Source organism: Bos grunniens, chromosome 1, assembly GCF_055505025.1.
Source record: "Bos grunniens cultivar Pamir isolate PY7600 chromosome 1, Bosgru_T2T1.0, whole genome shotgun sequence".
Classification (NCBI taxonomy): domain Eukaryota; kingdom Metazoa; phylum Chordata; class Mammalia; order Artiodactyla; family Bovidae; genus Bos; species Bos grunniens.
In genome coordinates, this window is record NC_141165.1 from 154,079,346 (window position 1) to 154,092,974 (window position 13,629).

A 13,629-nucleotide genomic window follows, 5' to 3' on the forward strand; every position below is an offset into this window, starting at 1 on the left:
TGCAATGCAATGGACTGTAGTCTGCCAGGCTTGTCTGTCCATGGGATTTCCTAGGCAAGAACACTGGAGTGGGTTGCCATTTCCTTCTCCAGGGGATCTTCTCGACCCAGGGATCGAACCTAGATCTCCTGCATTGCAGGCAGATTCTTTACCATTTGAGCCCCTAGGGAAGCTCGAGACCTGGGACATGACCATCTCTCATGCCCCATTCTCCTGCAACACATACAAATATCAAAAGTCTTCCAACTTGGTTGTTTGGGAAAGACTGATGGTAAAAGTTGAGTAAATGGAGAAACCAAAGCACCCACATCCTTAGAAACCAGCCCAGCAACTGACTTTCAAGCCAATCTTACCTTGCCTAGGTGTGATGGTATATAGTGCAGAACACTGCTTCCTCGCGACACAGATGCCATGAAAAGTCATCTCTGAATGTATTTTATTTTATACTTTCTGATTTTGCACATAAGGAAACAGTGGAGCAGAGACTAATGGTTCAAAATTGCACAGTGAATCAGCTGGGAAACATCTGCGGATCCATTGGCTTCCCACATGCTTCCCCACCTGAACCACAGGACCTCAGGATGCCGTGTGACCTCTTCCTGGGGACCCCAGCTGGGGTCTCCTATTTCTCTCCTGGGCTCAGGATTTCGGATCACTTTTGACAGTCACTTTGGGGTCCTTTGGACTATGCATGCTTAGTCGATTCAGTCGTGTCCGAATCTCTGCGACCCCATGGACCATGGCATGCCAGGCTCCTCTGTCCATGGGATTCTCCAGGCAAGAATACTGGAGTGGGTTGCCATTTCTTTGGACTATGAGTATGTTTGAAAATGGGCTTCCCTGGTGGCTTAGACGGTAAAGAATCCACCTACAATGCAGGAGACATGGGTTTGATCCCTGGGTTGGGAAGATCCCCTGAGGAGGGCATGGCAACCCAAGCCAGTATTCTTGCCTGCAGAATCCCTATGGACAGAGGAGCCTGGCAGGCCATGGTCCATGGGGTTGCAGAGTCAGACCCAACTGAGCAACTAAGCACAGCACAGCACATATTTTAAAATATGCTTCTTTTTTAAAAAAAACAATCTCTTGAAGGGGAGAGGTAGTGTGGTAAGGAGGCTCAAGAGGGAGGGGATAAATGTATACTTACAGCTGATTCTCATTGTATAGCAGAAACCAGTACAACATTGTAAAGCAATTATCCTCCAATCAAAAATTTAAAAAGTAAATAAAATTTAAAAAGCAAGTTCTCAAGCCCACTCTTTTGTCAAGGAGGCAAAAAGACAGACTCGATTTAACATATCAAAGGAAACTGAATTTCCCCTGTCACCTTTCAGGCCACTTCCAGTAGGGCAGAGCCCGAACACAATGGTTTTGCTGGGAGGCAAGTAGAACAATGCAGTGTTACCTTGTGAGCCTCTTTCTCACCACCTGCTCTCTCACGACACTTTTCAGTTAAAAAAGACATATAGGGTTGAAGAATTTGCACTAAAGAGAAAAAAAAGTGAGAGGCAAAAACACAGTGAGATGAAAATTAGATTTCAGAGAAGAAATGAGCAGACCAGAGCGAGCTGGCAGCTCTCACAGCTGGTTAATCATCAGTGGGCACAGCCTTGAGGGTGTTGAACCCTGAGTGGCCCCTTGGTGGGCATTGAATGGCATCATGCTGGTTGGAGGGAAATCTATCGCAGTCCCCTTCCCCTGCTCAGCCTCCAAGGCCCCACTCTGGGCTGCAATTGAACTTTTCAACTTGGAAGATAAACATCAGGAATCCAAAGGGATTGATTCAGAGGCTCCCTGGAGAGGGCTAAGAGGTTGTCCTGGCAGGAAGCAGGAGAGGCCACAGGCTAAAGGAAAGGGCAGTCAGAGCAGGGAAGTCTGCACAAATTTCACAGCCCCCGAGCTTGGGGCAGAGTCTCAGCAGTGTTTGGGGAAACAGGGAGAGAGAGAAAACAGGATGGGGGCTTTAAGGAGAGAAGGAAGCTGGAGGCAATGAGAAAGACGGGTCCAGACAAGCAAGGGGGAGTGAAAAATGAGAAGGGAATCATTTGAGGTGCACAAGTGAAAGGGAAACTTCTCTCAAGACTTATGAAACCAAAACCACACGAACTTGCCTCCGTTCTTATTTTCTAAAATTAACGGCAGACTTTCAGAAGTAGCCTAGATTCTGAACACAGCTTTAAAGGGCTCTGCACTTTAAAACAATGTTTGAAAGGAGATCCTACATAACTGCCCGTGTTTCCTTCTGTATCCCTTTAGCCTGCTCCCCTCCAGAGGTTTCTGTATATAAATGAGGCTGTTTTTAAAAAATCTTTTTAGAATATTAAAATTTGTTCTGTGTCATTGGCTTGTATTGGCTTTTCTAATGTATTGATGAGACATTCTAGCATGAGTTCTGCTGATATTCCTGTTTCAACTGCAGTTTGGAAAGTCAGTATGAAGCCAGAAAGAACCAGAATTTGATCTAAGGAAGCAGAAGGGTCATTGAGTCGAGGACTGTAAGGCCAAACTAATAGCCATCCTTTATACATGAAAATTTAAAGTATATCCATTTCAGCTAACAGGCTAAGCTCTAGTCACCTGTTCTATTCAACAGTTCTATCCCTGGGGATTATCTTGCATTTCAAGTATTCTCTTACTTTTTAATGCGCTTTATACCTTTAGCTGAAAATGTTGCTCCAAAGGTACCGATGGGGTCAAATGACAGCTCGGGGTTTCAAAGGGACTCCCGGTCATTCTCAACTCCCAAAGGGGCTGACACTTGATCTTCCAAAGTCCTCTGGCCAAGCACTGGCTTTGAGGACTGGCAAAGGCATCTGCCTTCAACCCACTGTTGGACAGATCAGGAAATAGTCACAAAACTGGAATGCAGAGCAGCCCCTTAACGTATTCAAGTGAGAACAGCCAGTTAGCACCAAAGGGAAGACTAGATCCTAAAACTCTCAACCCCTATTCCGTGTGCAGGCATCGCTCCACACTGCCCTCCTTCAGAGAATGAAGCTTCAGTAGCAACCTCCCAGGGGAACATCTGAAGCCAAAAAGATGGCATCTTTGTGCTGCCAGCAGAGTGAAGAAACCTGTGTCTGGAGCTTAGCTCCAGACAGCTGAGTATCAGGAAGGAAGCAGAAATTTAGAATGTCTCAAGATTTGGAGACCCACAAACCCAGGACAGCAGGGATGTGGACGGGACCAAACTCAGGATCAGCAGGAGGAAAAGCTCTCAGACTGACACAGCCAGAGGAGTGTCCCCCTCAAAGCCAGCAATGAACTGCACCAGAGTTCATGCTCTGGAGAGGTTAAACCAAGTGCCTTTGACCTCAGAGATGTCAGGAGTAGGGTGGCAGGCCCAGCAAGGAAAAGGAGATTAGGTGAAAATTGACATGTCTTTTCCCCTCTTTTGAATTCCCAGACATTGAGATCCAGGCTTATTCCCCTACCTAGGCAGGAGATTGAAGATTCCTCACCAGAGAAACTGTACTGCCTCTCTATCTTTTTATTTTATTTTTAAACCATTCTAAAGTCAACAATTCAGTGGCAGTTCATACATTCATAATATTGTGCAGCCAGAGCGTCTACCTAATTTCCAAACATTTTATCACCCCAAAAGTAAATCCCTTTGCTTCACTTTTGATTAGAAATGGAAAAGCAGGGTGTCACCAGGCATCTGAGGGAAAACTGGCATGAATGACAGAACGAAACAATTGACAAGAAGAACTCAAAGGAGACAGAAAGTGAAAGAACAGAGGGAAATTTTTAAATAAAAAATTTTAAATTCTGCTCAGAAAAAATGAAAAAGTATTATGTAATAAAACAAAAGGCTGAGGCTAAGAAAAACAGGAAATATTTGTAGAATGTATAGAATGAGAAAGAGCTCTTGGTAATTCAAAGTATGAGAATAAGAGCTTTTTTTCATTAACAGAAAATTAAAAAAATCAAAAAGATTAAAAGATAAAGTTCGAATGATCACCCAGGGATAAGGCACAAAGAACGTAAAATAGGAAGGAGACAATGATGAAAAATCTATGAGTTAGTCTGTGTGTGCCAACATTGAATAATAGGAGTTTTAGATAAAAAGAAAAAAGAATAGGCAAGGATGCTATCAAAGAACAAATACAGAAGACAAATTTCCAACTGAAAGCATTTGTCTCCAGATTGAAAGGGCTAATTTGAATCTCTCTCACAAAGAAAGAAAAAGATTTTAGGAGAGCTGGCACGGGAAAATATCCTAAAAATTCCAAGGATAAAAAAAATAGGCCATATATGAGGATTTAGAATTAGAACAGTGTTTGACTTTCCAATCATAAAAATAGAAATCTGGAAAAGAATGGACCAATGCTTTTAAAACTGAGTGAAAGTTATTTGTAAACTAAAATTTTATACCCAGCTATGTTAGAGTTATCCAGAAAAACACAACCAATAATATTAATAGATGTAGATGATATGGCTACAGATGATACCGACATAAGAGGAAATTTACTCTTGCAGTTACAGAGTCTCAGAAGTCCCACAGTCTGCCATCTGCAAGCTGAATAGCCAGAAAAGCCAGCAGTATAATTCAGTCTGAAGCTGAAGGCCTGGGAATTGAGTGGCCACTGGAATAATTGCCAGAATTTGAAGGCATGAGAACCAGGAACTTTGATGTCTAAAGATAAGAGAAGATAGATAGTCCAGCTCAAGATGAAAGAGAGGAGTTGCCTTTCCTTCACTTTTTTGTCCTATTTGAGTGGGTGTGGGTAGATCTTTTTTACTCAGTCTATTGAATCAAAGGCTAACCTCATCCAGAAAAGCTCTCACAGACACACCCAGAAATAATGTTTTAAACAGGTATCTGGGCATCCCTTAGTCCAGACAAGCTGACATGTAAAATTAAACATCACAAACTAATCTAGCAATCAAGTTGGTGGTAGAATCAAGTTATTTTCTGACATTCATGGACTCTACCTACTAAGATGCTCTATCAAAACAGGGAAGTAGTTTTTTTAAAGGAAGACCATGTGAAGTCAAAGAAATAAAGGATCCAACGTGGGAAAGAGTTGAGGGGCACACTCATGGGGTTAAGGAAGGGAAATCCTGTGATGAGTGTAAAGGGACGTGGCAGAATTGTGCTTGGAGGCCAGTTTCAGGTCTTTCTGGATACAAGTCCAAAAATGATTCATGAGTAAGTTTATCTAAGTTAAAAATGGAGCTTCAGTTCAGTTCACTGGCTCAGTCGTGTCTGACTCTTTGCGACCCCATGAACTGCAGCACTCCAGGCCTCCCTGTCCATCACCAACTCCTGGAGTTTACGCAAACTCATGTCCATTGAGTTGGTGATGCCATCCAACCATCTCATCTTCAGTCGTCCCCTTCTCCTCCTGCCTTCAATCTTTCCCAGCATCAGGGTCTTTTCAAATGAATCAGCTCTTCACATCAGGTGGCCAAAATACTGAAGTTTCAGCTTTAGCATCAGTCCTTCCAATGAACACCCAGGACTGATTTCCTTTAGGATAGACTGGTTGGATCTCCTTGCAGTCCAAGGGACTCTCAAGAGTCTTCTCCAACACCACAGTTCAAAAGCATCAATTCTTCAGTGCTCAGCTTTCTTTATAGTTCAACTCTCAATTCCATACATGACTACTGTAAAAACCATAGCCTTGACTAGACAGACCTTTGTTGACAAAGTAATGTCTCTGCTTTTTAATATGCTGTCTAGGTTGGTCATAACTTTCCTTCCAAAGAGTAAGCATCTTTTAATTCCATGGCTGCAATCACCATCTGGAGTGATTTTGGAGGCCCCAAAAATAAAGTCTGCCACGGTTTCCACTGTTTCCCCATCTATTTCCCATGAAGTGATAGGACCAGATGCCATGATCTTAATTTTCCGAATATTGAACTTTAAGCCAACTTTTTCACTCTCCTCTTTCACTTTTATCCAGAGGCTCTTTAGTTCTTCTTCACTTTCTGCCATAAGGGTGGTGTCATCTGCATATCTGAGGTTGTTGGTATTTCTCCCAGCAATCTCGATTCCAGCTTGTGCTTCATCCAGCCCAGCGTCCCCTTCGTGTGCCACTATTCCAAAAACTTTAAGCTCTGATAGAGACCACTAGTGAATTAATGGCAAGCACATAGAAAGCTAAGGAAATTTTAAAATAAGCCAATTACTAACTCTAGGAAAATAAAAACTCTGTATGAGAAGGAAAAAGTAATCACAGTCATCTCTGTGGTTAAGCTGTGAGTGTATCTACAATGGTCAAAAAAATACTAACCCTAAATACTGTTACATAGCTGTATATATAAATTAGAAGGCTGGGGAGGCAAAGAAGTGAGTGACTACTGGGGGAGGGATGGGGAACAAAAACATCCAAAATAAAGAAATCAAGAAAAAGCAATATACATATATTATTTAGAAACACAGAGGTGAACCATGAGAAACATCTTTAAAGACCTTGCAGTGTTTCCCTCAGAGAAGGAGAGATTAAATAGAAGAGAAGGCATGGGTTAAGGGACTGCTGTTTTCAATAAAGTTTTTAAATACTGTTTGACTTTTTATAAACTAGGTCCATGGATTTCTTTCACAGAGATACAGATTAAGTTTTTTGAAAACTCCATTACTGAAACAACTTGGTCCACCAGCCTAGCTGTAACATACCACCTTATCCTGTACACAGTGCCATGCGGTGGTCTTCCCTCCCGATAAGCAATTCACCGAGGAGAAATGCTACTAGCTGTCAAGTCTCATTCCAGAGAGATGTGACCTCTTTTTCAACCCTGAGGAAATGGAGCCACTAAATACAAGTCAAATCCAGTTACAGTCAAATTTCAAGTGAAGTGCCGCCAAAATATTTGTAAGCCCCAGGTAATGGCCTAGTTATCCCAACATAATTTTTTGTAACAGCATTCCAGAATACACACACACAAAGTTACAGTAGTTGCTTCCACTCTGGGCTCCTGTAGAATCGTACTGCACTTACCAAAGCATTTATCACACTTCTTGCACTTTATTCCTATTCGGGTTTTTAAAGTTCACTGGACTGTCTTCATGAGGACAAAGACCATAGCTGAGCTGATTTTTTTCTTTTTTTTTTGTCCCCTGTGTCTAGCACAGTGACTAATATGTGGCAGCCATACAGGCGATGTTTGAAGAAAGGAAGAAAAAGGGAAAGATTGAATGAATGGACAAGAACAATAATAATTAAAGCAGCAGCCATTATTAGTGCCACATAATGAAGAGGACCAAAAAGAGGGGTTCATTTATAGCAGCAAATGCTACGGAGCCCAAGTAATAACAACAGGGCAAACTCAAATGCTGTGCCAGGCACTGATCCGGGGGTGGCAGGTGTATTAGCACATTAACCTTTGGGATAACCCATGAGGTAGGTATCATTCTCATTTTATTTTTTATTTAATAAAATGTTTATTTACTTATTCATTTGACTGCATTGGGTCTTAGTTGCGGCACTTGGGATCTTTGCTGCATCGTGCTGGATCTTTCCCTTTGGCGCAAGGACTCTCTAGTTGTGGCACGTGGGTTTACTTGCTCCATAGCATGTGGGGATCTTAGTTCCCGGATGAGAGATGGAACCCACATCCCTTGCACTGCAAGGTAAATTCTTAATCACAGGGTCACCAGTGAAGTCCCTTTAAATTTTCATTTTTGCCCATATCCTGTGACACATGGGATTTTAGTTCCTTGACCAGGAATTGAACATCCACCATCTGCACTGAAAGTACAGAATCTTAACCCATGGACCGCCAGGGAAGTCCCCACTAGTCCCATTTTATAGAGAAGCAGTTGGATCCCAATCACAGAGTCAGAAAGCAATAGATGAACCAGGGTAAGGGCCCAAGCCACTTGGCTCCAAAATCTGTGCTCATAAGCACATCATTCCTGAGGAATGAAAAAATGAGCCACTTTGGGGTGAACATCTAAGGATGTGGCCCCACGTCTGACCTGGCAGGATACGTGCAGCTGGTTAGGAGTTGCTAGGAAGGCTCCGGGGACTGGAAGAACTAATATTGTTAAAATGGTCACACTACCCAAATCAATTGACAGATTTAGTGTGATCCCTATCAAATTATCCATGACATTTTCCACAGAACTAGAGCAAATAAGCCTAAAATTTATAAGAAACCACAGAAGACCCAGAATTGCTAAAGCAATCCTGAGGCAAAAGAACAAGGTTGGAGGCATAAATCTCCCAGACCCAAGACAATACTAAAAAGTTACAATAATCAAAACCGCATTGTGCAGCATTGGCGTAAAAACAGACATATGGATAAATGTAACACAATAGGGAGCCCAGAAATACACTCATATGCCTAATAGTCGATTATTCTTTGACAAAAGAGGAAGAAACATACAATGGAGAAAAGACACTCTCTTCAGCAAATGGTGTTGGGACAGCTGGACAGCTGCATGTAAATCAATGAAGTTAGAACACTCCCTCACACAATATACGAGAATAAACTCAAAATGATTTAAAGACCCAAATATAAGCATGGCACCATAAAATTCCTGGGAGAGAACATAGGCAAAACATTCTCGGACATAAATCATAGCATTATCTTCTTGCCTTATCAGTCTCCAAGGCAAAAGAAATTAAAGCAAAAACAAACAAATGGGAGCTAATCAACCTTAAAAGCTTTTGCACAGCAAAGGAAATCATAAACAAAACAAAAAGACAACCTATGTACTAGGATAAAATATTTGGAAATGCTAAGACCAACAAGGGCTTAATTTCCAAAGTATACAAACAGCTTATATAACTAAATATTAAAACACACACACACACACACACAATCAAACATTGGGCAGAAGACCTAAATAGACATCTCTCCAAAGAAGACATACAAATGGCCAACAGGCACAGGAAATTATTCTCTAATTATTAGAGAAAAGAAAATTGAAACCACAACGAGGTATCACCTCACACCAGTCAGAATGGCCATCATCAAAAAGTCTACAAATAAATGCTGGGAAAGGTGAGAACAAAAAGGAACTCTCCTACACAGTTGGTGGGAATGTAAATTGGTGCAGCCATTATGAAAAACAGTATGGAGTTTCCTTAAAAAACTAAAAGTAGAGTTACCAAGTAGAGATCCAGCAATCCCACTCCTGAGCATATATCTGGAAAAGATGAAAACTCAATTTGGAAAGATACATGCACCTCTACATTCATAGCAACACTATTTACAATAGCCGAGACTTGGAAGCAACCTAAGTATCTATCAACAGATGAATGGATAAGACGTGATATATATATATATATGGAATATTACTCAGCTACCAAAAAGAATAAAATATTGAAATTTGCAGCAACACGGATGGACCTAGAGATTATCATACTGAGTAAAGTAAGGCAGGAAGAGAAAAACAAATATTACTTGGTATCATATATATGTGGAATCTAAACAATAATACAAATGAATTTATTTATAAAACAGACTCACAGACATAGAAAACAAGTTTATGGTTAACAAAGGGAATGTGGGGGTGGGATAAACGAATTAGGAGTTTGGGATTAACAGATACATACCAGTCCAAACTCTGGAATTCTGAACAAATGCATGGTTCCTAATTCAAGTCATTAAAAAGCAGTAGGTGATTTGTTACACAGTAGTATGTAACTGCTACAAGGTAAAAAGCGGAATTTGAATTTCAGTGTTTGACACCAAAGGCCAAATTCTTAACCACTATAAGCCACCATCATACTCTTATTTTCCTCAGATACATACTTCTTTCTGGCCTAGATAAAGACTTAAATTGCTCAGATGGTATAAAATGCCTTTACCTTATGATGTTCTCCTTTCTTCTCTAAGCTCTGGATTCCATGTTGACAGAATCCTTAGACATAAAAGTTTCGATGCTGATTGAAACTCCAGACCTGACCTTCCTCTGACCTCGTCATGGTCTCCAAAGTGCAGAATTAAGTCAAATTGGAATTACAGAGTGGGGACAGTTCACAGGGAACATTTCATTCACCCTAATAATAAAACCTCGCTGTCCCTGGGAATTCTCTGGCAGTCCAATGGTTAGGACTGCGTGCTCCCACTGCCAAGGGCCCACATGAAATCCCTGATCAGAGATCAGGGTCCCACAGGCCATGCAACACGGCCAAACAAAACATCTATCAGGACAATTCAAGCGGGAGCATTTTCCATTCCAGGTGTGCTTTTCATGACTGAAGCTCCAAAACGCCTGACAAGCCTGTCATCTCTCCCAATATGAAGAGCTGCATCTAGTGCCCAGCCCTGGCACCTGACGTGTGCGGAGAAGAGCTCAAGGTATGCATGTGGCGCTGTAACACCTTTTTCCAAAGGAATTGTCTGTGAAGAAGTCTTTGTAACGTTGACATTCTGTGACGCTGGTCAGGTTTCCTTAGAAACTCACAGACCATGTGAGTGGGGAGGGATGTATTGTTAGAAGGATTCAGTACGAGCTTCACCTCAGTTCACCCCACGGCCCCTTGTCTCCCAGCTGGTTAGACCAGATTCCTCTCCTGATATCCTCAGGGCAATGTGCTGGTTCTGGAAGTCAGACAAGGTCACTTGGCATCTTCTTAGTCAAAGAAAAACACAAGGCCAGCCCAGTTTCAAAAGGTGGACAGATTCTACTTATTGAGCTGCAAAGCTTTAGGCCATATTTAATCAGCCACACTAGGCATGCGTGCATGTTAAGTTGCTTAAGGCGTGTCTGACTCTTTGGAACCCCATGGGCTGTAGCCCACCAGGCTCCTCTGTCCATGGAATTCTCCAGGAAAAATACTGGAGTGGGTAGCCATTCCTGTCTCCAGGGCATCTTCCCGACCCAGGGATCAAACCCAGGTCTCCTGCATTACAGGCAGATTCTTTACTACCTGAGTCACCCCTTACACACAGCAATTCGGTATCAGCAACAACCTTGAAATAGACATCAATGTTTATCCATTTCACTGATCAAAAAAAACTAAGGTCCAGAGAAGTAACTAGCCCAAGGTCACAGTTAGCACTCAACGAATCTATGTTTGACCTCTATACAAATAAGGAAAATTAAGTTTAGAGAGATGAAATCACTTCACTTCACTCTGATGAAGAACACAGAGCTAAACAAAGATTCACCTAAATGTCTGACTTCCTTGTCTGGGCATTTTCCTTGAATAAGCTGTGCTTTCTCAGGGAAGAATTTGCTTTAAGAGGTAGACTATTCCAGATTCTCCCAGAAAGAGGAGCCTGGCCACCAGGCAAAGAGGCAGACCAAGGCACTCAGACTTTCTTAGTGAGACAAAGCAAGAGGAGACCGACAGAGGCATCTGCTCGAGACCTGCCAAGCACAGGCCGTGCGGGCTGGGTCCCCAGTGGCACAGGTGAAGGAAGGACAGATGTGGTGAGCCTGGTTTTCCGTCGGTTTTCTTTTCTTTCTATTTTGATATGTAATGTCTTGTCAGTGGACCACATTCTGTCAGACCTCTCCACCATGACCCGCCCATCTTGGCTTAGTTTCATTGAGTTAGACAAGGCTGTGGTGAAGGGATGGAGCCAAAACAAAAACAATACCCAGTTGTGGATGTGACTGGTTATAGAAGCAAAGTCCGATGCTGTAAAGAGCAATATTGTATAGGAACCTGGAATGTCAGGTCCATGAATCAAGGCAAATTGGAAGTAGTCAAACAGGAGATGGCAAGAGTGAACATCAACATTCTAGGAATCAACGAACTAAGATGGACTGGAATGGGTGAATTTAACTCAGATGACCATTATATCTACTACTGTGGGCAAGAATCCTTTAGAAGAAATGGAGTACCCATCGTGGTCAACAAAAGAGTTCAAAATGCAGTACTTGGATGCAATCTCAAAAATGATGGAATGATCTCTGTTCATTTCCAAGGCAAACCATTCAATATCACAGTAATCTGAGTCTATGCCCCAACCAGTAACGCTGAAGAAGCTGAAGTTGAATGGTTCTGTGAAGACCTACAAGATCTTTTAGAACCAACACCCAAAAAAGATGTCCTTTTCATTATAGGGGACTGGAATGAAAAAGTAGGAAGTCAAGAAACACCTGGAGTAACAGGCAAATTTGGCCTTGGAATACGGAATGAAGCAGGGCGAAGACTAATAGAGTTTTGCTAAGAAAATGCACTGGTCATAGCAAACACCCTCTTCCAACAACACAAGAGAAGACTCTACACATGGACATCACCAGATGGTCAACACCAAAATCAGACTGATTATATTCTTTGCAGCCAAAGATGGAGAAGCTCTATACAGTCAACAAAAACAAGACCAGGAGCTGACTGTGGCTCAGATCATGAACTCCTTATTGCCAAATTCAGACTTAAATTGAAGAAAGTAGGGAAAACCACTAGACCATTCAGGTATGACATAAGTCAAATCCCTTATGATTATACAGTGGAAGTGAGAAATAGATTTAAGGGCCTAGATCTGATAGATAGAGTGCCTGATGAACTATGGAATGAGGTTCATGACATTGTACAGGAGACAGGGATCAAGACCATCCCCATGGAAAAGAAATGCAAAAAAAGCAAAATGGCTGTCTGGGGAGGCCTTACAAATAGCTGTGAAAAGAAGAGAAGTGAAAAGCAAAGGAGGAAAGGAAAGATACAAGCATCGGAATGCAGAGTTCCAAAGAATAGCGAGAAGAGATAAGAAAGCCTTCCTCAGCAATCAATACAAAGAAATAGAGGAAAACAACAGAATGAGAAAGACTAGAGATCTCTTCAAGAAAATTAGAGATACCAAGGGAACATTTCATGCAAAGATGAGCTCGATAAAGGACAGAAACAGTATGGACCTAACAGAAACAGAAGATATTAAGAAGAGGTGGCAAGAATACACAGAGGAACTGTACAAAAAGATCTTCACTACCCAGATAATCACGATGGTGTGATCACTCACCTAGAGCCAGACATCCTGGAATGTGAAGTCAAGTGGGCCTTAGAAAGCATCACTACAAACAAAGTTAGTGGAGGTGATGGAATTCCAGTTGAGCTATTTCAAATCCTGAAAGATGATGCTGTGAAAGTGCTGCACTCAATAAGCCAGCAAATTTGGAAAACTCAGCAGTGGCCACAGGACTGGAAAGGGTCAGTTTTTATTCCAATCCCAAAGAAAGGCAATGCCAAAGAATGCTCAAACTACTGCACAATTGCACTCATCTCACATACTAGTAAAGTAATGCTCAAAATTCTCCAAGCCAGGCTTTAGCAATATGTGAACCGTGAACTTCCAGTTGTTCAAGCTGGCTTTAGAAAAGGCAGAGGAACCAGAGATCAAATTGCCAACATCCGCTGGATCATCCAAAAAGCAAGAGAGTTCCAGAAAAACATCTATTTCTGCTTTATTGACTATGCCAAAGCCTTTGACTGTGTGGATCACAATAAATTGTGGAAAATTCTGAAAAAGAAGGGAATACCAGACCACCTGACCTGCCTCTTGAGAAATTTGTATGCAGGTCAGGAAGCAACAGTTAGAACTGGACATGGAACAACAGAGTGGTTCCAAATAGGAAAAGGAGGACTTCAAGGCTGTATATTGTCACCCTGCTTATTTAACTTATATGCAGAGTACATCATGAGAAATGCTAGGCTGGAAGAAACACAAGCTGGAATCAAGATTTCCGGGAGAAATATCAATAACCTCAGATATGCAGATGAC